The sequence below is a fragment of the Arvicanthis niloticus genome, chromosome 16 (assembly GCF_011762505.2).
Source record: "Arvicanthis niloticus isolate mArvNil1 chromosome 16, mArvNil1.pat.X, whole genome shotgun sequence".
Taxonomy (NCBI): domain Eukaryota; kingdom Metazoa; phylum Chordata; class Mammalia; order Rodentia; family Muridae; genus Arvicanthis; species Arvicanthis niloticus.
In genome coordinates, this window is record NC_047673.1 from 3,761,455 (window position 1) to 3,789,358 (window position 27,904).

At 40.5% G+C, this 27,904-nt stretch overlaps 1 long non-coding RNA gene across 1 annotated transcript; it reads right to left on the reverse strand.

Moving 5' to 3' along the window:
- Positions 1-2,428: 2,428 nt before the first annotated feature.
- LOC143434585 (uncharacterized) lies at positions 2,429-27,904 on the reverse strand. The gene is made up of 3 exons (XR_013104194.1): positions 25,601-27,904; positions 24,926-25,027; positions 2,429-2,588 (listed from the first exon to the last, which is right to left on the reverse strand). It is a non-coding gene; the product is annotated as an uncharacterized LOC143434585 (long non-coding RNA).

The following is a 27,904-nucleotide window of genomic DNA, read 5'->3' on the forward strand; positions in this document are numbered from 1 at the left end:
TTGGAAATTTTATGTAAAATCAAATACACAAATTCAAGGTATCCATTATCTAAATTTTAGCAGAAGGCCCCCTGTGTCACCTGGTACCCTCGACACTAAGAAATGCTATGTCTCTGAGATGTGACCAGTAGAATCACTCTGGGTATACATAGATGTGTGGGGTTCCCCCCCCCCAGCACTTTATATATGTTAGCATACTGAATTCTCAGAAACCATTTATAAGATCAACACTCTTTATATCTCCATCTTACAAATGAAGGGATAAAGAGGCAACGATGTTCCATGATGAAGGCAAAACTTAACCCAGCAAACGTTTAACCCATGACAGGTTCGATATTCAGAAATCCATCTGGAAATATTTTCAGGAAATGGATGATGAAGTCTCTTAGAAACTAGTTTAAAGTATTCAGACCTCCTTCTGTTTAGGGAACCTGCTCCCTCTGTGCTGCAGGAGGGCACCCACCTGCCCAGCTGTTTAGAGATAAATAGGAAGTTTAGAGAAACTACAGCTAAGGTATTTCTATCCTATTCTGGATACAAAAACTTCTCAAATAAGGGCGGTCGCTTGTACGAGGAAGCAGCCCTTTCTGATACCTGTCATTGCAGTGGGAGTGTCTCCGGTACTTGCCAGGACTTTGGCAGTGTGCTTTGTCCTGGGCAGAGCTTTGGGCAGCGCATCATCTCACCAACACCTGCTGAGATCTGATTTCAATGCATTAGCTTCACAGTTCACTAAGAGCTGCCACAGCTCCCATCTTGCAATCTGACCCAGGAATGCTTTCTACGGGTGATGTCACACTGCTTGGGGCTGTTATTCCAAATACCACTCATCCCAGAATAGCATCAGCAGTACCCTTATCTACCCAAAACCTCCGCCCCGTCAGAGCAGATATTTGCTGATGTCACGTCGATCACCTCTCTGTCCTCCCTTCCCCACACATCTCCTTTCAATTGCTACACCTTATGAATGACTTTCGTGTAATTTTAAATTATATTTAAATTAATATTAGCGATAGTACAAAATATGAATAATTCATTATTATGCTTTCTCTTATTTCTACATTTTTATTTTTAGGATTTTCACCCTGCATTTAATGTCTCTCCTGTGATTTAAAACAGTAAATATTGAGGAGTATATGCTTAATATATATCACATAGTGAGTGACAAGATAGAGTGAATATATACAAGGAATATTTAAAATTAGAAACAAAAGTTTAAAAAAGCAATTAAAAATAGATAACCCATTTCACATATTATTTCTAAGTGCACAGGCTATTTGAACACATTCTTTTGAAAGAAAACTACTCTGTGTGCATGTGCACTTGTGTCTGTCTGTGTGAATGTATATGTGTACATGTGTGTGCATGTGTGCATATGTGTGTGCACTTGTGTTTGTATGTGAGTGTGTGTGTACACTTGTGTTTGTATGTGAGTGTGTGTGTACACTTGTGTTTGTATGTGAGTGTGTGTGTGCACTTGTGTTTGTATGTGAGTGTGTGTGTGCACTTGTGTTTGTATGTGAGTGTGTGTGTGCACTTGTGTTTGTATGTGAGTGTGTGTGTGCACTTGTGTTTGTATGTGAGTGTGTGTGTGCACTTGTGTTTGTATGTGAGTGTGTGTGTACACTTGTGTTTGTATGTGAGTGTGTGTGTACACTTGTGTTTGTATGTGAGTGTGTGTGTGCACTTGTGTTTGTATGTGAGTGTGTGTGTGCACTTGTGTTTGTATGTGAGTGTGTGTGTGCACTTGTGTTTGTATGTGAGTGTGTGTGTGCACTTGTGTTTGTATGTGAGTGTGTGTGTGCACTTGTGTTTGTATGTGAGTGTGTGTGTGCACTTGTGTTTGTATGTGAGTGTGTGTGTGCACTTGTGTTTGTATGTGAGTGTGTGTGTGCACTTGTGTTTGTATGTGAGTGTGTGTGTGCACTTGTGTTTGTATGTGAGTGTGTGTGTACACTTGTGTTTGTATGTGAGTGTGTGTGTACACTTGTGTTTGTATGTGTGCTTGTGGTTATGTGCACATGTGCTTGTGAGTGTGTGTGTGTGTGCACATGTGCATGTGAGTGAGTGTGTGTGTGTGTGCACATGTGTGCACATGTGCATGTGAGTGAGTGTGTGTATGTGTGTGTTGATTTTTTCTTCCTGAACCTGTAGCTTGCTTCCTGAATTGCTGATCTCATGCATCCTATTGTTTTATCCCCATCATCATTCCCCTCCAGGCAAACCTATATGACTTCCCCACATATTGGCCGTTAATCATTCAGCAACATAGCTAAGGAACACTGCTTGAAAAATGAGTTTATCCTGAAGTTTTTCTACATCATGTTTTAATTGAATTTAAGTCACATTGTTTAGACAACTCTTCTTTTAGTAATTCTATTTATTTTTAATTTATGCTCTTCTGAAGAACAATCTTTTAATAGCAACATTCAAGAAGGAAAGTTGTTTATTACATTTTCTGAGCTAAACCGCCATCGTAGACTCCAGGAAGGATGGCTGCTTCTTATTAGGACGATCCCAGACTTCTGCTGTATACCTGCTGGACGTGATGCCATTCCACAGAGGGAGCATGGAGAACCTACTCCCACCTGGGTCCAGGTCATGAAGGAAAATGATCCAAGGAGGAAAATAAGAACAGCATCAGGGTTACTGACAAACTTTTAATTTATTAATGCATATACTTTTTAAATATCAGAAGTGAAGCAAACTGGAAGGTTCAAGTCCATGGGAGATTCTTTTTTTTTTTTTTTTTTTTTTTTTTAAATCCACTATAGTATTGGATCTAAAGACATGGTTGTTATCCTTTGTACATGGTAGGAGTGCATTGCATGTGTGTGTGTGTGGGTGGGTATGAGTGTGTGTGTATGTGTGTACACACACGCTCAAGAAAATGAACCATGATTCTTCATTGTTTTAAACTGTTATTATAATTAAGTGGAAAGATTTCTCTCACTGATAAGTTCTAAATATCTTTTCATTTTATTAACTGAAGCTATTTTGATACTATCATGTATTTTATTTTCACTGTGAGCCTATAAGGTATTAATTTGATTCCAAGTTCACAAAGGTACATATAGAATGCTATAATGGAGATGAAGGATAAAGATCAACAATATAGTTCAGAAAATATAGACCTGCATACATTATTCTCCTTCTAAAAAATCTACTGCAGTCTTCTCTTGCATACATGAAAGTGCAGATCTGTTTGCAGTCCACAGATTCTGTATCTACCATGCACCCTAACCAGTTTCCACATTGCCCTGACTCCACCCCCACCATGAGCTGTCTCTCATGACTATTACTCCTGTGTAGTATGGGTCCCTCTACTCTCTGAGCAAAGCCTTCTGCTCACAATACTTCTGTTATATTTGCTGGGTTTCATCTTTTCCTAGATCATTTCTTCTCTCATTAAAAGGTGTTTTATTTGTCATCTGAGGTTGTGATTCTGAGAGTCATCACACATTCCCCACTTTAGGCTTTTGTAACACTGTGCATTTGCCGGGATGTGAAACAATGAGACCTATGTTCTGCTACCTCCCTCTTTCATGGTGTTTCAGATCCTTTGAAGACCTCCTTGAGTGAATTGCACTGAAATGGAAATTAGTGATGTAATTTTATTAGATGGGTAGCCATATGTTTTGGTTTAAAGTGTTTTCTGATGTTCATATCAACTGAATACTTCCTAAAGTATCCATCAGCTTCACCTTCTTTCTTTCTGATCCTTACATACAAATGGCCTGTCATGACTATCTCAAAAAAAAATACTGCACATTAACTTAAGAATCTGTGTGGAACTGCTTTGAAAATTGAAAAGCACAATACTTCAACTAGTTAGCATTACACCAAGAGTTTTAAGAATGGTGTTGACTTCAGTATTCACACCATTTCTCCCTTTTTTCCAGTCAGTAAATAATTCTGATTCTTGAGCTATGCACAAGACATTTCCTCTTCTTCCTCAGGTGAGCATTCCTGGCACCCAGCCAGGTGAACAAACAGCCCTGAGAGCTCCTGGGGAAGAAGGCACCTATCCAAGTAAGCTGCTTCCAGTATTCATGAAAATACAAAGTACACAGCATGAGCTAAAAGATGGAGCTGAGATTTCCATGCTACTGATGGAATAAGCACTGCTTATAGCAAAATTAACACAAATAAACTGAAAGAAAATTGGAACATAAGGGGAGATGTGAATTTTTAGTTTTGTAAATCAAAGGACTAGCAGAGGATATAGTATAGTGTTACTCTTCTTGTTGCTATGACAAAATACTTGACACAAACAACTTAGAGAGGAAAGGTTTATATCATTCAGTCTTAAAGGGTGAGGTCCATTATGGCAGAGGGTGCTGAGAATAGAGCAGTTCACCTCATGGCTGCTGGGAAGCAGAGAGAATATCTGCCCTTGTTCCCCTCCCTCTTCTGTTTCATATGGCTCACACTGTGTAAGACTGTGTGGAGTTTCCCCTCCTTTGTGATTCCTCTCTGGAAATACTCACATGGACACACCTACAAATGCATTTTAGGAATATCCTAGGTATTTCATAAAGGAATCAAATAGATAATCAAGATCAACTGTGATAGATACCAAAGCTAAAAGTGTTCTTGTCTGTGAAACGTGGAAAGAAGATACAGTCTAAGCTGTGACTCTGAAGTCCTCTGTTAAAACCTCAGAAATAGCTAGTGTGTATCTGACAGGACAGCTGAAAGGGATGCTTCTAAGAATCCTGACAATCTCCAGGTATCTGTAATACAGCTTTTTTTTTCTCCTAATGGAGTTAATATCAACAGGAACTGTGTGAGATACAAAAAGTGTTCAAAAAGAATTTTATTGGTAAGAGCATTGCTCACTTGAGCAGAAATGGAAAGGAATAAGATAGGGAGAAAGAAGCCTTTGGAACCCAACACTTATGTTGTCTCAGTAGGGAGAGCTTGAGACTGTGAAGCTGAAAATGCAAAACACATTTCATGGAAAAGAAGCAGCAGCAGTTCACAAGGAATACCAAACACACAAAGGATAGACAAGAGCTAAGAGGTATCAGACCTTGACTCCTAATCAAGGGAAAGCAATGTGCACTCTTTTGAATTTCGTGATCATTATAGACAAGTGACTCTGGGTGTCTTCCAGGTTTCCCATTTTTGAGGATGCTTACACTGCCTTCACATAATTGACTATTATACATAGAGTGCACAGGAAAATTACTTAGTTTATGGATCTTCATACAAGATGGTCTGCATGCAAAGAACCATTTTAAAGAAATTTCATTTGCAGCCATACTTGAATTAGGTCTTAGGTTCCTTGAATGCAAGTCTTGGTTGGTGATTAATAAGTGGTTTCAGCAGAAAATATTTTGCAATGGACAGTGTAGGTTTTGCCTGTGTGAGAAAGGCTAACAATGTATGCTCAGAGTACATGCTTTGGTGGTTTCAAACATGTCCAAAAATTCTTTGACATACTTCTGTCAAAGATTCTGTGAGATAAGGCTTAAATATCTATCTAGCTATCTCTATCTATCTATCTATCTATCTATCTATCTATCTATCAATCTATCTATCTATCATCTACCTACATACCTACCTATCTTTTATCTATATTCTGTCATATACCTATCTATTCAGTCCAGTTCCAAAATTCTGAGAGCCAGAGTTGCTGATGTCCCAAGGCAAGAGAAATAAATGCACCACTTATAGAGAGAGCTTGAATTCACCCTTCCTGCTCCATCTGTGCTTCATTCAATTGGCCTGAGCCCTCCCATGTTAGTGTGCGTGATTTTCTGAACTCAGTCAGTACTTGCTCTAGTGCAAACCCCTCCACAGACTTGAAGCACAGAAATGATGTTAGATATCTGGGCATTTCTCAGCTCTGTCAGGATGGCACAGGAAATTAGCTGCCATAGTCATAAAAGGCATAGTTCCTCCTTGGTCTCTCTCTCTCTCTCTCTCTCTCTCTCTCTCTCTCTCTCTCTCTCTCTCTTTCTCTCTCTCTTCTCCAGCTAAAAGCAAGAAAAAGAATGTAGACCACCTGCAGACATTGCCAGCTGCCCAAGTGAACCACATGAAATCAGACCCATATGGCAGGCTTTCCAGTGACTGCCATCTTGGCCAAACTTGTGATGACACTTTTGCAAGAAGTACCAGAGAGAACTACTGATGTAAGCCAAATGTGAAGCCCAACCAAGCAGTTACCCATTGCTGTGCAACAAATTATCTCAAACGTAGCAAATTAAAGACACAGACACGTGTGGTAGGGGTTTCTGGATGCACTGTGAGGCACCACTACCTTGGAACTTCTCATGAGGTTTCGGTTGAGGTACTGTTTTAGGACATTATCATCTGAACACTTGACTAACAGAGGATCTGCTGCCAGATGGCCATCTCAGTTGTTTGCCAAGGGTGGCAAAACTTGATGGCAAAACTCAGCTCCTTCTCCATTGATCTCTCCCTGGGCAGCGTAAGTGTCATCATAACATGGCTGCTGAAATGGCCCAAGACTCAAAACAACTTTCTATGACAGCTTGTGTCTTAGTAGTATTTCTCATGACTATTTATCTTCGGATCATGTTTTGAGAAACAAAGGCCACCATCTCAGGGAACACATGCAGCTGGAGTGGCTTTAGCTGGGTTGGCAGCAGCTGCCATGCAGGTGACCATATTGCATCTCTGGTCAGGAAGCAGCGACATGGAAAGATGAATGCCGGCACATTACTCGTTTTCTCCTTTTAGTTCAGCCTGGTATCCCAGCTCTAGAAATGGTATTTCCCTGCATTAGGGGGAGTCTTCATTCCTCAGTTAGACCTCTCTGAAAGTCACTGACAGACAACAAAGCTGTGTTTCATAGGTCACTCCAAATCCAGTGAAGCTCACAATTAAGGTCAGTCACTACATCTTGCTATTCGTGTCTCTTCTACATCTATTTATCACACAGATTGGACCCATTTAGTCTGTGTGTGCATTATATGGAGATGTATGCACCAAGAGGTGGGTAACTCCGTGGGGTTTTTTGCAAGCTGACTGGTAGAACTAGGCGGTGGGTCCCGACAAAAACATACCATGTGGCAGGTCTCACATGGGAGGTTTATTGGGAAGGAATATTGAGGCAGCTTCTTGGAGAGGGAAGAAAGAAGATGAGTGGGAGTGGGAGACTGTGACTTTTATTGGGGACATGGCACATGTGCAAAGAGACATAAGACAGGGGCTGTGGCGCATGCACAGGGAACATGTGACAGGAGGAACACCATCGCCTCTTGGGTAGCTAGAAATGATGTGTCTGGTCGCCTCAAAAACTGACTGTAAAGATGCCTCACTGTCATGGAGTCACCTTTAGCTGTCCGTAGATGTGCCTGACTGCCAATACCTACCATTGTGAAATCATAAGCAATTGTTATTGATTTATATTACTTAAGTTTTAGGGTAATTTATTATTTCCTGTTGAATGACTAATGTACAAGTAAACCAATTTGCAATATATGGGTTACTCGAAGTGATTAGAAATGAAGACTGGTAGTGCTGCCCTACCCCACCTCCATTCCTGAAGTAGCAGGAGATAAGATTCTGTGGACCCAAAGGACACAAGCTTGCATCCTGCTTCAGGAAAACCCTGTGGTGCTTAGTCCGAACAGGGAATACAGATGTTGTGGTGTGGAACTAACTGGTTTGATATCCAAGTGACTGGTGCTAGGATATAAATATTTATAATTCCTTAGCTGATTTAATGCATCTATTTTCTTTCTTTAAGAGCAAAAGTTTTACGATTTTGCCTAAAATTCAATTCGAAGTGTCAGACCTTAGAGTTTCTTCCAGTACACAAATGCCATTCACCTTTGCCATGCTTTTTAAAAATACAAAACAAATCGCATTTGTTTCTTACCACATATTTTTTTTTCTTTTGAGCTGGAAAATTTAAAGTCTGGCTCCTCAGACAGAAACATCAGGTGAGAGACTGTATCTGGGATACAGTGTACTGTTTCCATCAAGGTGGAAATTTCATCTGGAATGACAGGCATCCTGGGTAATGATGAATTTCTGAGGATTCTGTGTCACAGCTAACTAGCTGATTGGTGTGTGTAACTGAGCAATAGTTTAATATCAATATTTATTCTCCCCTTCTAATTGAAAGTAAGGCAGTTAAAAGTTACTATATTCAAGTTGTGAGTTGCTTTCTGGTCCATCTGGTCTGTTTGTCATGGGCTTCTCATGTTGGAAAGGACCATTTTGCAAACCTAAAATTCATATACTTTATTTTGAAATGGGCTGTGCTCCAGAAATAGGTTTTAACTTTATTATTTCCCACTCTCTCTGGGGACACCTTGACAAAAATGGCAAACCAGAAGGCTTCCTGAAGGTTAATCTTTTTTCTGGGTCACATGATTCTTTTCAGTTTTCATCTGCAAAGGGTTTTCTGATAACAATGGGTTTGGCTGTTGGTGAACTAAAGAAAATCCCATTGCTTTAGAGTGAACAATGGGCAGGATTTGAGTGCAGTCAGGGTATTGGCTTAATACAATAGAAGTTGGTGCAGACTGGACTTGCGAGTGTCAAACAAACTGTGTGGGAAAAATCTAAATGACCACAACTGAGTCAACAAACAGACTGGAGTGCAGAAATGCTGACCAGGCAGCAAGGAGTGCTTTGAGTAATTTCATTTCATTCTCAAATATTTAGCTGGACAAAGGAAAAAAAAAGGCAATAGTTAGGTATTTATAAAGCAAGAGGGATCTGGGATCTGAAAAATCAAGAGGGAGTCAGAGTCAGTGAAATGAAACATTAGAGACACAAAGCCATTTGCAATTAAGAACACCTATCCCAGAAGCAGCTCTGTTCCAAGGTAGAGACCTGGGAAGACCCAGATGATCAAAGAAGCCGCCAAAATCCTCAATCTCATTGCTCCCTTGCGTTGCAAAACGCAAAACAAAGACAGGTCGGATTGCTGCACTATCCCTGGCAAACCAGCAGCTTTAAGCTTTAAATCTATTGAGTAAACAGTTTTCCAAGTAGGTGGGACTTCTCTGGAACCTGGTACAGCTGAGTTCACTGGCCAGCACACATTTCCAGGTGTGACTGGAATGTTGAATAATACATTGCCTTCTGTCCACACACATCCTAGTTCACAACACCTAGAAAGCTATTGGTCAAGAACAAGACCTGGGCAATGTCTGAGGCTACATGAGCAATGGGGGAGGGTCAGCGGGATACCACAGGCCCATATTTCAGTCCTGAGAAATACATTCTCACTTTTTTTTCTCTTTCAGGACTTGAACCTAGAGTCTTGAGTGTTAGACAAGAAGTTCTACCATTGAGATGCATCTGTGGTTATTTCTTATTTTATTTTGAAGCAGCCATGTGATCCTCCTGCTTCAGTCTCCCAAGCAACTGGGACTACAGGTCTGTACCCAGTCCAGTCTTTGTTCTTTATATACTTGCTTCACAAGGCTGTTCTCTAATATAAGTTAAATTAAACACACACACACACACACACACACACAGAGAGAGAGAGAGAGAGAGAGAGAGAGAGAGAGAGAGAGAGAGAGAGAGAGAGAATATAAAGAATAAAACTCAGCCCACTGAAATTTATCAAAACAATGTATAGAGCTTGGCATATTATTATTACCATTATCATTCAAAGGATATCACTGCTGTATTTCTGTAAAATGATCTGAGTCTTCTTAGATTTTGACCTTCCACAGTAGCCAATTATTGGCTACTGCTCAAAAAAGAATGAAGAAGGAAGGGTCTGGCAATATAGGAGTGGGTAGATGAAGTGTTATAGTCTATGATTTTATTCAGTAATTAATACAGAGGACATCTGTGATCTCTGGGCTCTAAGATGTGTGCAGGGATTCTCTCTCATCAAGAAGTACCTAAACGCTCTGTAGAGAGATGGTGCTAACTAGAGACATCATCCAGTAAATTCAGCTCTGACACTGTTTACCCTGGACATGATGGAGAAGGAGAGCTCAGACCCATTAAACTGTCCCCACATCAGAATGACTTTCTAAGTCATTAAACCTTAAAGTGGGCTTGCCAAGACTGGAGTTCTTCCTTGGGCTCCACTGATTTGTTAAGATGGCTCTTAGAGCCCTGGGCAGCACTGTGCTAACAGGTGAAGAGATGTTCAGAACGAGGCATGTATGTTCCCCTCTTTCTAGAAACATCCACGTATTTGGCTCTCTGAAGCTCTATAATACAGCCCTCTGTGTCTTTATGGAAACTCTGTGTCTTTATTGTGTAGGCATGATTGACTAATCATTAGCTATGGATGACCAAGCTAATGTGCAAGTCATTTTTCTTTTTCATAGTTGGTGGGTAGGCTGAAGGATCAACCCATAAATCATGACTTACTCACTCCTATGACAAGGCTACATCCTGAAGCAACCTAATGATAGCCAGGCACCAGTCAGCTCACTAGCATTCAAATACACATTCATTTGGAGATAGTTCAAGGATTCTAGAGGCTGTGGGCCTGGAAACTAGATAAAGACCAGAGACATATTCCACAACAACACAAAGGAATAAAAGGTAAGTTTCATAAATATGAAGTGTGACAACCTCTTCAATAACTTATGCCTATGTCTGTTGTGGATCCCTATGGGATACTTGGTAAGGACTGAGGCAAGACTTACCTACTATGCTTGGCAGGGACGTTAGCAAAGAACAACCAGCACATATTCTACAAGTTTGACTTAGATCTTGAGTAACTATCAGTTCAGCTCCTACTCTTGGAAAAGTAGCTAAACCTTGCTCAGTCGTTTGATGTGATTTTTAAGTTGTTTCTGTATCCATGATCTGACAATGGATGTTACTGGTCATCACAGAGATGAAAGAAAACCTGCATCTGCTCATCAGTCAGTACAGCCCTGATAGCGATCCTGGCCCCGAGACTACCGACATACCGAGCCATAGGTTCCTCATGGTGCAGCTTACCTAGACATTGTAGTATGTTGAGCATCACTTAAAGTCCATCTGCAAACTCTGTTCTCACCTGAATTTTGGCAAGCAAAAAATGCTTGTATTTGAATGTTCCCTTGAGTTGCAAAACTAAAAACCATTATTCTAAAAAAAAAAAAAAGTCTCTGAAAATCATGGGTGGTTGGTGACTTACAGTATATATGTACAGCAGTGAGAAGAACTCATATCTTGTATGCAAATTCTATATCAAGAAAAGGTCAGTAAGAAATTAAAGTATTTATAAAGCAATTTCAAATTTGTGTATGCTTCAAATAGCAGTAAGAGTGTTACCTTTTTATTAACACATAACTTTATGTTTTAATCAGTGAGCAAGCCATTCACTTACCTGCTAACTCTTCCCCTAGATCTACTTAATTTAGATCTACTTAATTTCATTCCCAGTAAGATCCTGAAATAGAATATCAAGAAACAAGTAATACTCCATAAACCAAACACATTAAATGTAGTCACTGATGTTTTTTCTTCTCATTTTATGCATCTGAGAGAGTTTTATCCCATGTGCTGACAGGGATGAAAGGCATACACCTCTAATCCCAGCACTTGGGAGGCAGAGGCAGTTAAATCTCTCAGTTTGAGGCCAGCCATGGTCTACAGAGAAAGTTCTAGGTCAGCCACGGCTACACAGAGAGACCCTGTCTCAAACAGAAAGCAAAGCAAACAAACAAACAAACAAAAACCCCAAACAACAAAAATTAAACAAAGAAAAACAAAACAACAGCAAAAGAAGAAGGAGGAAGAGGAGGAAGAGGAAGAGGAGGAGGAGGAAGAGGAGGAGAAGTAGATTTTCATTCTTCATACATCTAAAGCAGCAGGAATAGGTCTTATGAAGGTGCATGTATGTGTACACAGAGGGTGAATTGACCTCACAAGGTTCATGCCAGCTTTGAAGCTCAGAACGCAAGCTTACAAGAAACTAGGATCATGATGAATGGCACTGAGTTGGAGATCAGGAGATACTACTTGAAATTAAGTAAGGACCTAAATTCAGTCTTTGGTGTCCTGAGATGAGTGAGCCCAGATACATGGGCAGTGTGAAGATTAAGAAGATTTAGTGATAGCTCTGGAAGACAGTAATGCTACATGTGGCCTCTGGCCACCAAAAGCAGTGTTATAGAGTCAGCTCCTTAGTGCTGGAGGAAGAAACCACCCTCCTGACTTTTCACTCTGGCCTCTGGAATGGAAATGGAATGAGTCTCTGTTATTTAAGCCATCCAATTTGTGCTGATTTGTTACAATACCCTGGGGAAGCTAATAAGCTATGTTTGTGGATATTGGCCTGCCTTCTATTCCCAAGAATTTCTATAGAATTAATTGCAGCCTTATGTCTTTGATCAGTCTAGCATAATTTTGTTTTGGCTAATCCATCAGTGAAGCATTCCTCCCAGAAAAGGGATAGGATCAATCTTAAACATTAAGAAATAGTGAATGGCTGACGGGGTGGTTCTATTAGTGAAGTACTTTCCACATAAACTTGAAGACCTGAGTTCAGATTCCTAGCATCCACATAAAAAGCAGCCATTTTGGCATGTACCTATCCTTTTAGTGTTAGGGATAGGAGGATCCTGGGGGGCGGGGCTTGTTGCCATGCAGACTAGTCAATCGATGAGCTCTAGGTTCAATGAGAGATCCTGTCTGGAAAAGCAAAGTGGAGAACAGAAGAGGAAGATACTCGGCATTCACCTCTGGCCTTGAGATATGCATGCACATATATGCACACACATGCACACAGATGAATACATAAACATGCAGATACCACATGCAAACAAGATAATAAAAGTAAGAAAACACCATATACTTATACTAGATCTGATAATGTCTGTGAACCCTGGGCATGCTCATATTGAAGATGCAACCGAAAAAAAGAATAGTTGGAGGTCATTGCCCCAACCCCTCCAGGACAGTAGATTTAACTAACAGGTGAGGATCACAGTCTGACCCAGCCAGGTGTGAAATGTTCTGATCCAGAGAGAAAACTTCATCTCAAAGGAAGGGTCATTAGTATCTAAGTCTATTTGGTTGTGAGAAATCAAAGTAACCAGAATGAAGCTAGGCAGTATGAATTGGAGAAAATAAGGAAGGAATTACTGCATAAAAGAAATCTGGGAAACTAGACTGAGGGGGATGGAGTCCAGAGAAAGAGAGCCAGAACCAGGCCTTCATCCTCCATCTTTCTCACTGGCTCAACGGAAAGTCAGAAAGAACAGGCATTCTGGTCCATGGATAAGACTTCTTTGGGGTTTCTTCCTCAACCTGGGACATGCTAGACATCCATGTTAGAGTTTTAAGAGGACCAGACACTTCTGTAGGACTCTGTGGTCAAGTGAGCAAGTGAGAAGAAAAGCAAAAGGGTGAAATTCAGAAGCAAACCTCAAAATTAATATTCAAATGGATTGCTGGGAAGGTTCAGGTACACCAGCTTTCCTGAGGGAGTGACAGTGGCAGGGTGACTGGGTCAGAGGTCACCTGTGGGCACCTCAGGATGGCAGACTATTCATCGAGTGACTCAATTGTAATTAAGAGAGCAGAGAGGAGAATGGTACTTTTTGTTCTGTATGTGTGTATGCATGTGATCATGTGTGTCTGTCTGGATATATGTGTGTACACATGCACTTGTGGATGTGTTAGGTTCATTCTTAGGTGCTGCCGTTATTATTTTTTCAAGACAGGGTCTCTTATTGATTGAGAAGTATCTTATTAGGTTAGGCTAACAACCAGTGAACCTCTGGGTCCTTGTCTCTGCCTGCCTTGGGCAAACACTGGAACTACAGGTATGTACCACCACATTTGTAATATGGGTCCTAGGATATTTAACTCTGGTATTCATGTTTGCAAGGCAAGTGCTTTGTGGACCAAGGCCAAATTTTATTCAGAAACAACAACATTCTCTTTTTAAAGTGTTTGGCATCTTTAGCAAACAGAATCTGATGTTTATGCGTTTCTCCTTTATGAGAGCAGTGATGATCAATGCCGATGGTCAACTTGACAGAACCCAGAATTCCCCTAGAGGCAATCCCCTAAGGCAGATGATTACCTACATAGATTAGCTAGCGAGAGAAGTCCCACCCTAGATCAGGGCGGTACCATTCTCTAGGCTGGGCCCATGTGATAATGAACATGAGAAAGTGAGCAGGGCACCAGCATTCCTTGTTCTCTTGCTCTCTTACTGCAGACATAATGTGGCTGGCTGCCTCACACATTTGCTGCCGTGACATCTCTACCATGATGGGCCACCTGGAACTGTCACCAAATAAATCTTCTTTTAGCTGATTATTTCAGGGTAGTTTGTCTCAGCAACAAAGCAAGCAACTAACACAATAGCTAGCAGCAAATAAGTCAAAATAAAAACATTTCAATCATCATAATTTGGAGTCCTATTTCAATGCCCAGAAATTAAAATATAATTCTGAGAAGATAAATTAAGTTCTTTTGCTGTGCTGCTCTTTAGTGATATTGAAGGGAGTTCAGCTAGATCTCAAAGTCAACTTACAAGGGTTTTTGAAGAAATATAATCATCTATTTTTAATGGTAATCTATCTATCTATCTATCTATCTATCATCTATTTATGATCTATTTATCAATGTGTCTATCATCATTATTATCTATCTATAATCTGTTTATCTATCATCTATTTATCATCTATCATTATCTATTATTTATAATCTATCTGTTTATCATCTATCTGTCATTATTATTATCTATCTATCATCTATCTATCTACCTATCACTTAACTATTAATTTATCATCTATCATTATTATCTATCTATCACCTATTTATATATCATCAATCTATAACCTATCGATCATCTATCTGTCATCTATCACCTATCATCTATCTATCATCAACCTATTATCTATCAATCATCTATCTGTCATCTATATCTGTCATCTATCTATCATCATTATCTGCCTATCCATCTATCAATCTCTATTATCAATCTATTATCTATCATTCATCTATCTATCCAGCTATCTGTATTTTACCATTTGTGTGGAGGCCAGAGGATAATATATAGGGGTAACTTCTCTCCTTCTCCCATGTGGGTCCACAGTACTGAACTCTGGTCATCAGACTTGGTGTCAGGCACCCTTATTGACAGAACCATCCCATCAGTCCGCTGTGTTGAAGGCTTAGATTTCAATATATCTGCAGAAAACCTGGCCAATGTTTAAAACTTGGCAGTTACAGCACAAATATCAAAATGCATTGGGTCAATAAGATATACTCAGAAACCTGTGCTGCATTGAACAGCAGTGTTGGTGTTGTAGTAACGAGACATTCCAACATGAGTCTGCATGCACTCCTAAAGAGACTTAGCTGATAAACTGCCTGTTTTTAGCACAAAGTGCATTTTTGAGGAGGAACCCTCTGGATTTAAAGGGAAGGTCCTTTGCCAAAACAGAATCGGTATTAGACATGTCACATGGGGAAAAGCTCAGTTTCTATTCATTTCCCCTTTCTCTGTATTAAAAAAAAATAATAATGTTACCTTTTATTCTCCCCCCCCCCCTTTTTTTTTTTGGATGCACCAAGATCACTTTTGGTTTTTATTTATTTTCTCTTTTTTTCTTTCTTTCTTTTCCTGTTAGTTGACAGGACCTCCAGGTAAAAGAAATGTTTTTAATAAAATATATTCCCTCACACAGTGTGGAGTAGAAGGTAGCTGAGCAAGAATAAAGATGTTATTGCAGGCTCCTTGGAGACGTCTACAATGTTCGCTTTAATCTATTTGATCGTCCCTGAATGGCTGATTGCAGCTCTTTTCTCTCCAAGACACAAAAGAGAAGCTTAATATATTTATATATGTACATATGTAGACTGTACAGCCAATGTAGGCATGTTCATTTGCTTTCTTTTTGACCTCTCTCTGCTTCTGACTTTCTTCTTGCTGTGAGCTGAAAAATGGAAGCAATTTGCTGCAGTCATTCCTAAAATTCTCTCACCCAATATCTTGAGTTTTATAATTGCTGCGATATTTCACTCATGCCAGCCGCAGTGAGTGAAAACCATGAGTGGGCTGCAGTGGGGGTGCGGGGATGCCGAAGTGCCACAGGCAGCGACCTATAAAATATGTGTGCCCTAGTTCTCCCTGGACACAGTGTAAACAGCACTGAGCCGACACCAGTAGGCTGGCTCACGTGACTCCCTACTTCCCCTGGGACCCGAGACGTTACTGCACACGGTTCAGACAAAGCGAGGCTCCAGGCTAACGATCCTTCAACTCTTTGCCACTCTGTACAGAAATCCTCCGCGGTGGAAGGATACTTTGGTTATTACGAAAATAAACCATTCATTTCAGGATAGCAAGTTTAATCACCCTGTGTAAAATGTTGTGATGAAAGTGGTATATTTCTTGGTGCAAAATCCGAATTGGTGGTTTGATCCTAATTTGATGGCATTCTTTCTTAGTTCAAATGGCATTGTACTTTTCTTGGTTCCCAGATTCATAGCCATTCGACGGTCCCTCTGTTGAGCTGCTTGCTTGTCTGCTCCCAAGGCACGTTTATTTTCTTCTAGTTTCCAGCAGGCTGACGCTCATCACTGTTTAATTAATGTGTTGACAACTCCCCCAACTACACTTTACTCCACAGACAGTCACCGGCTCATCGTCTCTCTGTCATATGAAACTCTGCTTGATCAAAACAATTGCACTTTTCTCTCCATCAATAATGTAGTGCTGTTTACATTGGTTGGGTGTCCTCTGCCTCCGACTTAAGTCAGCAAGTCCTCATCAATTGCTGCAGACATCTTGCTGCATTCTGTTTCTATAATGTAAAGTCCTAGAAGTTTGTATACACTTTTAAAAAGAAGACATTTTTGTATGTATTTATGAGTGTTTTGTCTGTCTGTCTGTCTGTCTGTCTGTCTGTCGGTATGTATGGTATGTATGTACGTATGTATGCATGTATGTGTATCATGCATATGTGTCTGAGGAGACAGGAGAGGGAATTGGATTCCCTGAAACTGGAGTTACAGATAGGTGTAGACATCATACAGGTGCAGAAAACCAAGCCTGGATTCTTTTCAAGAGTAGCAAATGCTCTAAAACACCAAGCCCCGTCTCCAGCCCCTCATGAAAGCTTTTCCCCAGCTTGCTGAACTGCAGTCTGGTTGTTTCTATTAGTAGAAGCCCCAACTAAAGTAGGGTATTTATTTTAAATGTAAGGGAGGCCCAAGACAAGAGATTAAAGTCTGGCCATCAATAGCACAAGTAAGAAAGCAAAACCAATCTTACATATGCAAATGACCGTAAGGAAATTCTACCCAGCATTACCTGCAAGCCCATCGTATGTATAATGGTCTCATCATAGTAGGAACATGTTAAGATCTTTAGTGAGTATCTTTTCATTGTCATTTTTATGTTCTGTTTGAGATAAAGGCTATTCCATTTGGAAAAAGTAGCTTGTATTTCTCTTTGATGTTGCATAAGAGAGATAGCCTGTGCTTTGTATTGTTGGAGTCATTGTAGTGTTTATCATGTATTGATTGATTTACTCTCTCTCTGTCTATCTGTTTTGTTCTACAGTTGAAGCTGAGTGTTCCCATGAACCTCCTGTCTTTGCACCTCATACTTCTCAGCTTCTGGTTGCCAAGGCAGATGTCAGACAAGTGTGAAGACAACATAGCTAGGTTGGTCACATAGTGGGATGTACTCATGCACACAGGTCAAATGGAGAGATTTCTACATATACCTGGAATGCTTTAGATGCTACAGGGGTCAGCTTTAAAGGCTGTATTGTCTGCATCCTTGCTGCACGGTCTAAGACCATTGTGACTTCTCCGTTTCAGTTTCTTTGTTTTTTAGGACAATGGATACTTTTCAGATTTACTGTAGGGTTCACTGCAGAATCAGGTCTGAAGGCAGAAGGATTGCTATAAAATTGAAGTCAATCTAAGTTACATAGTAAATTTCAGGACATCCAGAGCTACGGGACAAGAACCCAACTTAAAAAAAAAAAAAAAAAAAAACAAACAAAATGTTAGGTACCACACACAGTGTGTACAATGTATGGAGGAAACATGTTAGACACTGTGTGTTTCTTAAAGATAGGGTTCATATCTTGTTAAAAAACAGGTTGGGACAAGGCACTGTCATTTTCTAGCTCCTGTCTGGAACTCTCTGAAAGGCCTCTCCTTCCTAGGACTGTGTTCTACAAGGGTGGTAAACCATACACTTCCTTGGAAAATTGCTCCTGATCAAGAAACTTTTTTACTTAGCTATTTTTAATTAAAAAAATTATAAAATGCTTTTTAGGTAAGTTGTGTACTTATCAAAAATGTAAGCAGGAAACAAAGAAGAAAAAGAAAAGAGGAAAACAGAAGAGAAAGGTAATAAATGAAACACCATAGAATGAATCACACAGAAGCACGAGGAAGGCGAAAGATGCACGATTAGAAAAAGAAAACAAGTTTGTGGGGTTTTATATGAGTTGCCATGTACAGTGCTGATTGACTTGAAGCTTCCTACAGGTAAAGCAAAAGGGGAATTCTGCCATGCAATTTTCTGTGAGCTAGTGTCTACAGAATTCGGGGTGTTTGCATACCTACCTGACGACCTTGCTCTTTGTTCAGCTGTCCCCCAGAACCTCACTGGCCAGTGATGTCCATTCTCTTGAGGATCAGGCCTTGTATTAACTGCACTCCCCTCCAGGCCCCCACAGTGTTGCCCAGAACCGTCAATCTCAGTACTGTCCTTACTTGTGCTTACTTGTATCTGTCTGTGGACTCACCCACAGTGAGTCCCAACCCTGAGCTCTCCTTTGTGCACTGCTACTGAGCTGGGGGCCCCATTAGCTCATGATTCCTGACCATGCATCAGTGAAACTGTGCTACTCTTGGGTCTGCCAAAGACCTTTTTAGATTTGAGATCTTGAGTTGAGTTCTTGGAACTCTTTTACCGATCGAGGTGTTGATGCCTGTGTAGCAAGACTGTCAGGAGCAGCAAGTAACCCAGAGGCTGCCACACAGCGGGCATGAAAAAGTTATTAAGCATAAAGGGCACTGCAGTTGCTGGAAGCAGGACCCAATAGATAGCAGCTATACTTATTGCTGAGTCCTAGTGCTCTTCCCAGTGGTCTAGGCTGAGAGAGACGCTGCTTACTTACGCTGGAAAAGCTGGCAACAGTGTGAAAAGAGAACACTACCCTGCCCACTAAGGAATGCTTCTTGGGCTGGAGTCAGCTAGACATAAATAGAGATATTAACCACACTGTTTCTGCCCCTCCACCATGGCACCTGCTGCAGAGCCATCTGACAACCTAAGTCCTAGCAGTGTTCGGAGGGGAGCAGTGAATCTAACTGTCTAAAAGAAGATACCATTGAGTCTGTCATGGCACCTGTTGAGAGACAGATGGAAAGAGACAGAAAGCACCCAATAGAAGCCCGGCAGAGTGGAGGGTCTCTGGAAAACATGGTTTATCATATCCAGTCTTGGGTTCCCTTCTGAAAACCTTCAGGTTAAGAGAGTTGACATTATTTTCTTATTTGGATTCAAAGGATAAAAACATCAATGAGCCCAGATGAAGCAGCATCCTCTGGCCTCGGGAGCCAGAAGCAAAAGCAGAGTTCCAGGCCTGCCTTGGGTATCTAGCAAGACTCCTTCTTAAATTCAAGCCACTGTCAGCAAAACAAGAGGCATTTGGAGAGTGAATGGTCCACAGAAGAAGCTTCAATGACATCATGCTGATACCCACTAGCGTTTCTTAGCATAGTGCTTCACTTAGTTATTTTTTTCTATTTTATTAAATGCATGTTCCCCTTTAAAACATACCTGTTGCTTTTGTAAGTAAAATATCTCGTTGGGAAGCTCTTAAACAATACCAAAGTCTATAAGGTAGGAAGAGACCGGTCCACAATCTGAGCTACACCCTTTGCTTTCTTTGTTCGTATGTGTTTTTACCCTTGCTGAGAAGTCAGATCGTACTTAGGGTTACAGCAGCAGACATTGATCCCTATCGGACATCGGGCAATCCTCTATGTCTGTCTGCATACACACCTCCTTCTTCCTGCTGGCTTCATAGTGTTCCCCTACAATTACACAACCAGTCACCATGGTAACCGTTTGGATTGCTCTTGATTTCAGTATGATAATCATCTTCATGGCACAACCATAAAAAACAAAACAAAACAAAGCTGAATGACTTCACAGAAATGCTTCTTGTCTGGATGTTGCAGGGCTAGAGTTAGGGTCAGTGTAGATGACTCCCCTCCCACCACACCCCCGACAGGCTCTGGGGAGGTTCGTCTTGGCTCCTTCCTACTTTCCATTGGCTGTGGTGATCCTTGGTGGTGTGTTTAAGACATGTAATGTGACTTTTCTATGGAGATGGAAAGAGACAGCTGTTTACCCCAGACAGAGAACATATCAGTAGACCAGCTCAACGGAATAAAATCTACCCAACTCCAGCCTGATGAGCCAATGAATTTATGGAGGCTACCTTCCCTTCATGAGCCTGGTAAGTCAGGCACGTATGCTACCAGGAAGTCTCCCGATTATGGTCAGCATTGGTCCCTGAGAGTCAATTATTTACATCTGACACAACCTCAGGGAGGAGAAAGGCTCTATGAGGATCATGAGAAGATTCCTGGCCTGTAATCTTCATGATAGTCTCACTTTCACACAGAAATGATGTGTGTGTATAATGTGTGTGTGTGATGTTTGTGTGTGAGTAATGTGTGTAATGTATGTGTGTTGTGTGTGATGTGTGTGTTGTGTGTGATGTGTGTGTGTGATCTGTGTGATGTGTGTATAATGTGTGTGTATGATGTTTGTGTGTGTGTGTAATGTGTGTAATGTATGTGTGTCGTGTGTGATGTATGTAATGTGTGTTGTGTGTGATGTGTGTGTGTGGTGTGATGTGTGTATGATGTTTGTGTGTGTGATCTGTGTGATATGTGTATAATGTGTGTGTGATGTTTGTGTGTGTGATCTGTGTGTGTGGTGTGTGTGATCTGTGTGTGATGTGTGTGTATAATGTGTGTGTGATCTGTGTGTGATGTGTGTAATGTGTGTGATATGTGTGTGATTGTGTATAATGTGTGTGATGTTTGTGTGTGTGATATGTATAATGTATATGTGTTGTGTGTGATGTGTGTGGTGTATGTGTGATGTATGTGTGTGTGTATTTGTGCATGCACATGTTTGCAGAGGTGTCTTCTTCAGTTGCACTGTGTATTACTTTTTGAGACAGAGTGTCCACGTAATCTGTAACTCACTAATTTGGCTGACCAATGATCTCCTGGTATTCACCGGTCTCCACTCCCTCTGTGCTGAGATCACAGGCACATGCTGCCACATCCAGCTCTTTATGTAGGAACTGGAAATCTCAGCTCAGGTTCTCATGATTGCATGATAGGCACTTCACCAAGTAAGCCATTTTCCCGTTCTTAAGAGGATGGTAAGAGGCCCAGTCTTGTGAGGATTTCATGGAGGTGATCACAGCTACTGAGCTTCAAGATGCCAGTGGTCCTTCTCTGTCTATCTTTCTATGGCCTCCTCCTATCATGTGTCTGCATCTCTGGGTCTCTTCTTATAAGTAAGGCAATCATGTTAGAGTTTGTCTTACTCCATTGTGATTCAAATAACTCCATCTGAGTGACTCTGAGTACCAGTTAGTTCACAAGGTTCTGAAACAGACCTGAATCCAGCTGAGTTCACACATTATACACAAAGTCCATTGAATAGATGGCAGGCAAACATCTGATTAGTTCTTAAAGGACCAGTTGGCAGGTTAAAGTGTATAATGTTTCCAAGGCTTATCACGTGCAAAGATGCACGCCCACAGGGCAGTGTGCCTCTCCTCTCTGCAAGCCTGCCCTCAGCAGATGCTGTTATGCCTGCTAAGCTGCTGTGTTAAGAACAATGTCACCTTTTGTTTCGAAATCTCTGCTTATTTGTAGGCCGAGCATTAATACGAAACAAATTGATGGTCTCTTGTATTTTTTTTCTTAAAATATTTATTTTTACTTTGTGAGTACTACTTGCATGTACATGCAACCACACGCATGCCTTGTGATCTCAGAGGACAGAATCTCTGGAACTGGAGTTACAGGTGGTTATGAACCATCATGTGGAAGCTGGGAACTGTACTCGGGTCCTCTGTAACAGCAGCAAGTGCTCTTGAATGCTCTCTAGCCCCCATATGTATTCTTTTATAACTTTATGTAGCTATTATTCTAAAAACATATTTATCTTTTTAAAATATTAATATTAAAACTGTTATAAATAAATATAAATTAAATATAACACTTTGTATTAAAGGTTACTATTTAAGTTAATTATTATTATAATGGGGATGGTAGAGAGATAAGATATATAGATATAGATATAGGTATAGATATAGAAATAGATAAAGATATAGAAATAAAGATATAGATATAGAAATAAATATAGATATAGAAATAAATATAGATATAAATATAGAAATATAGACTTGGAATTAAACCAGGGCCCTGTGTTTGCTAAGCCAGCACTCTACTATTAAATTTATATCTATATATATATGTAATCTATATGTAATCTATATCTCTATATATCCATATCTATTTCTATATCTATCTAATCTATATCTAATCTATATCTAATCTATATCTATTTCTATATCTATATCTAATGTATATCTATTTCTATATCTATCTAATCTACATCTAATCTATCTCTCTATATATATGTATCATATCTATCTATCTATCTATCTATCCATCTATCTGCTTCTTATTTTAAGACTGAGTCTCACCAAGTTACCTAAGATGTCATTGAACTCACTCTGTCAGCCAATTAGTCCTGGAACTTGTGATCCTCCTGCCTCAGCATTTGGAGTTGCTGGGATCTCAGGCCTCTGTCACCAGGCCCAGCACATATGTTAAGATTTTATCTGCCTTGGGCAGTTAAGATGGCTCAGTGAGTAAAGGCTTTTGCTGCACAGGTCTAGTACAGAACTAAGATAAATGTGGAAGGAGAGAACCAACTCCACAAAGTTGTCCTCTGACTTCCTTGTGCGACGTGGCACATGTACTACCTACATGTATATGTGTGTGCCGCACACAAGTACACGCCAATAATAAATAAAACTAAAGATTTTATATCATTATGGAACAATGATGTTTCTTACTGTTCTGCTATGGGTTTTTTTGTTTGGATTTTTAAACAGGGTGTCTCTGTGTAGTCCTGGCTGTCCTGGAGTTTGTTACATAGACCAGGTGGCCTCAAACTCACAGAGATCTGTTTCCTAAGTCTCGGGATTAAAGGTTTGCATCACCGAGCTTGGCTTTCCTTTTTCATCCCTCCATTTTAATTTCATAGGAATGCATGCATTTAATATAAAGTAAAATACATTGTCGCTTTTTTGTTTTTTTTTTCTCTGAAGTTACAAGACTATAATAGAGATTCTAGGACGTTTTTCCAAAATTTGTTAAGAAAAAAAAATCCAACAAACTTACTAGCTTCAGTTAACTTTGCCTTGTTTTGACTCTTGGGAGAAGCCAAACAATGCACAAGAAAAAGTTACCCCCACCCCGTCATGATCCCTGGGGCCTGTGTGTCTTGGATATTCATCAAGGTTTGGGTCCCTTGATGGGACTATGTTCTGCTTTCCAGGGCAGAATAGACTTTCATTTTCTTTTTCTTATTATTTTCTGTGATCTGTCATTGCCATGCAACTTAAGGAAAGTGTTACCCTAGACTCGGTGCCATCTGGTAAACAGGGCCAGGGAATGTTAAACAATACACATTAGTAACTGCTTCTGGCCTGGGAAATGGATTTGTGTGGGGCTCATAGACTTTATTTGCTCCAACGGAATTAAATAAATTCTTCTCTTTCCATTTATAGTTTTTGGAACGGCTTAATGGGACCTTACAAATCTGGACTCTTCTTTAAAAATAAAGCAAACTTAATAAGCAAACACAGAATTCTGGCTAGGGTGGTATTACAGGATTTCAGTTGGGAAATATAAGCTTCCATTTAGTCCTTAAAATAATGGTTGGCTCTGCAGTAAGTATCTGGCTTGGCCTCCACTAAATGCAGCTAACTGCCTACCAAACTGCTACTGTCATGTGCTTTCGGTATGACCTGGTTTAACCACCCTGCGGCCCCTAGTCAGAGGGTTTACAGCCCAAGCAAAGCAATTTCTGCCTTTACTTTAATTGCAAATCGGATTATGTCATACCCTGCTTCACCTTTTAATGGCTTCCTACAGCTCCTAGGGCACAGGATGGATACCCACATCTTGCCCTCCAGAGAGAGCCTTTCTGGGGTGATTCCTGTATCTTTCTCTAGCATTCCAAGCTCCCCCTGTCAGTCCCAAATTCCTGTGTGGACAGCCCTATGCTTCTGGGCTCAGGAAAGTTTTTGCTATAGTATTATGCTTCCTGGGGACAGTTCCAAGGCACACCTGAATTCTTCCTTTCAGGAATTTTTTTCTGGGAAGCCTCCCTGGGAAAATCCTGTCAGACATCCCCGGGCGAGGTGCAGTTGTTCATTTACACGCTTCCCCCGTCTAATTCAGCATTTATCGAGAACTAAGAAAGTTAACTATCCGAATGCCCATATTTTAGGTCATGAGAGTAGAAGATATTCCATCTTCAGTCCAGAAAAACTGCATAGCAGGTAATGTAGATTCCTCAAATGTTTCTAAAATAATAAGAATAGCCCTGGTAATAAGGTTGAACTAGGGTAGTTTGTGTTTGTACACCTCCTGTATTTGTGTGCATGTGGATGTGCGTTGCACTGAATGAGGAACATATAAATAGTCCAACCAGGACTGCCATTCAGTTGAGCTGCTGTCAATAAATCCCCTTTTCCCATTTTCAAATCATACCCCTTTGCTCCGCAAACACAAAGGCCTTCCATGCAAATACGAATAGCAGAAGTTGGCATTTCCTCCTCAAAATTCCTTTGTGTTTTCTCCATGGAAACATCTTCACTTCAGTATGAGTTACATGTTTATACAGTTAATTTAAAAAAATATCTACCTTCTTTAAAATGCTTTCCAAGCATGTGGCTGGCAGGCCTGGAAGATGCTTGTCTCTTTCTTCCTCTGCACTCTGCATCGTGGCCACGTCACCGTGTTTGCTCTACAAAGATGAAGAAAGGGGCCACGAAGCAAGTGAGAGTCAAAGGAAAATCAAATGTCGAAACTATTCCTGATGACTTGGGCTTTTGTAAGGAGTTGACTCAGGGACAGATTGGCTTCTTAGGATTACACTTGCAACATGGAAATGAATCAAGATGCTTCGCATGTTTCCTCTGCTTTTTATTCTTCTTTTCTGTCCATTTTGACCCTAGTGTCAACTTGGTTTTTCCAGTGATAACTAATGCTGTGCTAGACTCTGCTTAAGAGTCATAGTTAAGTTAGGCGTGGTGGAGCATGTCTGTAATCTTGGCCCTGGAGAAACAGAGGCAGCAGGATCCTCTATGAGTTCAAGACCAGCCTGATCTATGTCACAAATTTGAGACCAACAAACAAGGTCCTAACAATCAAGTCACAGTTAGGTTTTTTATTAGTCCTGAAAATCTGGTGATACTCTGTATGCAACATGAACTTGGCTACAGTGAGAAACTTGTCCAAAAGACAAAAACAAAACAAAACAAAACAAAACAAAACAAAACAAAACAAACAAACAAACAAAAAAGAATCAGGCACATACCTCAAGCCAGGGCTCTATGGATCCTCAGGGGAATGCATATGGTTGGCTTTCCACTAAGGGAAGCAGGTTTGCTTGCTGGGAGGTGACATGAGGTGCTCAAGATTCTTCTGTCCTGGGGCTCAGAAGGTGACATCAGTCAGGCAGAGTGTCTTGATTCAAGTTTATACTATTCTAGATACATTTTCATTTCAACCTTAATTTTACATTTTAGGCCACAAGGAGACGTGAACTATTTCTTGACTGTGCATCTTCGATTCTGAGTCTTACAAAACCAAACCAAAAACCTGAGAGACATTTGAGAGGGTCCTTGGGTGGAGGTGTTCAGGGTTTCTGCACCTTCATTCCTATCCCAGAACAACTTTCCAGCCTTCCTGGGTTCTCAGTTTCTTCATCTCCAAATAAATAGAATAACATTATGTTTTCAGAATTTGTAAAGATTATGCTAAATTATTATGGCTACACATACACACATCTATACATTATATCCATGTCCAAATCATCCATCTAAGTTAACTATGATTATTCTAACTTTTTGGCATGATTTTGAATCTACATAAAACGTGCAGGGGTAAGAAGGGCTCCTGGTGTCAGTTATTTCCCCGTGTTGTTGATACCTTCTGTAATTATCATTTGTTCACCAAAACCAGGAATCTGCACTAGTTAGTGCCTTGCTATTAACAAATCTACAGACCTACCCTACATTCTAGCAGATCCTCCTGAAGCTTCATCTGTTTCCTGATGCATCTGCTGATAGACCTCCTTCCCCAGCTGTACCTAGATGTTTCTAAAGACTTCCTTTGCCTTCATGAACCTGACACTTTTCAAGTAAGTCCCTTAACTTGATTTTGTTTTTGACTACAAGATGTAGGTTGAACATTTTAAGGAAGACAATCACAGCCTTTCTGATGCCTCGTATGGCAGGGGAGGGGCCCGATGTGTTTTGGGATATACATAATACTGTTCATGTTAATTCTGGTTCAAAACCTGTCCTTCCTGCTTCTCCACCTCAAGTGTACTATTATTCCCTTTGAAATCACAGTATTCTACACGGCGTAACTTGCTTGAGAAAATGATATATTCCATAAATGATTTTGCCAAGTAAATTTGCTGTCATTTTCCTTGCTTTCTCCCACTGGGATACTGTTCCCAGTGGCTCGGTGATTTTCATTGTCCTCTCACTCTGTAATTACATAAGTGGGGAGCACTCCAGTGACATGGAGCACTCCAGTGACATGCTGGACAGATTCATCTGCATTAGCTTCTGGATACCACAATGATTAAGACACCAGTCACCCATGTTTAAATGTTATGCAGTTTGTACACAGAACCCCCCCCTCCCAGAATTATCTCTTTCAGCAGAGAGAGTGGATCAGACATTTGTGACAAAACCGAATGCCAATATCTAAAATGAGCAGATGATTTTGGTAAAATTCAAGTGATGCTATACCTGGATCAGTTTGAACTCACACCCATTGTGGATCTTGAGAATGAAGGAGCAAGAGTCTGTCTAGTGCTGGAATGTGCTTAGTTAGTGTCCAAGGACAAACCCACATGGGTGGAGCCAATGGAGCAGAGAGGTGGGAGAGCTGCTCCAGCCCCTCCTCCCTCAGCATCCAGGCTGGGGTCTGGGGCCAAACCTGAACGGGTCATTTGGAATATTTAATAGTAGGCACCATTTTTTCCCACAGGAAAGGACTTTTGTTTCTACCCTGTTTACTGCAAACACAAACACACATCCCACTTAGACACATCCCACTTTGGAAACCAGAAGGGCAGCCTGGGAGCAAAACCAACAATATCCCAGGTCCATCACACCCTCTGTAAGAGATTTCTGACCCACGCACACAGTGCTGAAAGGGTCAGACTGTTAGGAGGAGATTCCAAGAAGCTTTGGAAGCTCCAAGATGTTTTACTTTGTTCTCCGCCTCCCAGACTCCCAGCTCCGTCCTAATCAGAACAAGAATTCCATTTTGTCCCTCAATCCCCTCATTACAAGATAACCAATTAAAAGTGGGAAATCGTGTTTCAGCTATGAAAAGGTTCCAGCTTGTGAAGAAGATAAACCAGAACGAAAGGTCCCTTTGTTCATTTCTCTTTCCTCTGAGAAAGCTACCTTTAAGGGCTGGAAGAATACAGCATGCAATTACTCTAAAAGGATGTGCTTTGAGACTTTAAATTCATTTTAATCACCCCTGTATTATGAAAGCTATACTTCTTTTTAAGTCTGTCAGACAACCAGCTTAATTTTCATATTGATTCATTCGGGGACAAAACAAAACTTCGTATAAACTGAATGGAAAATGA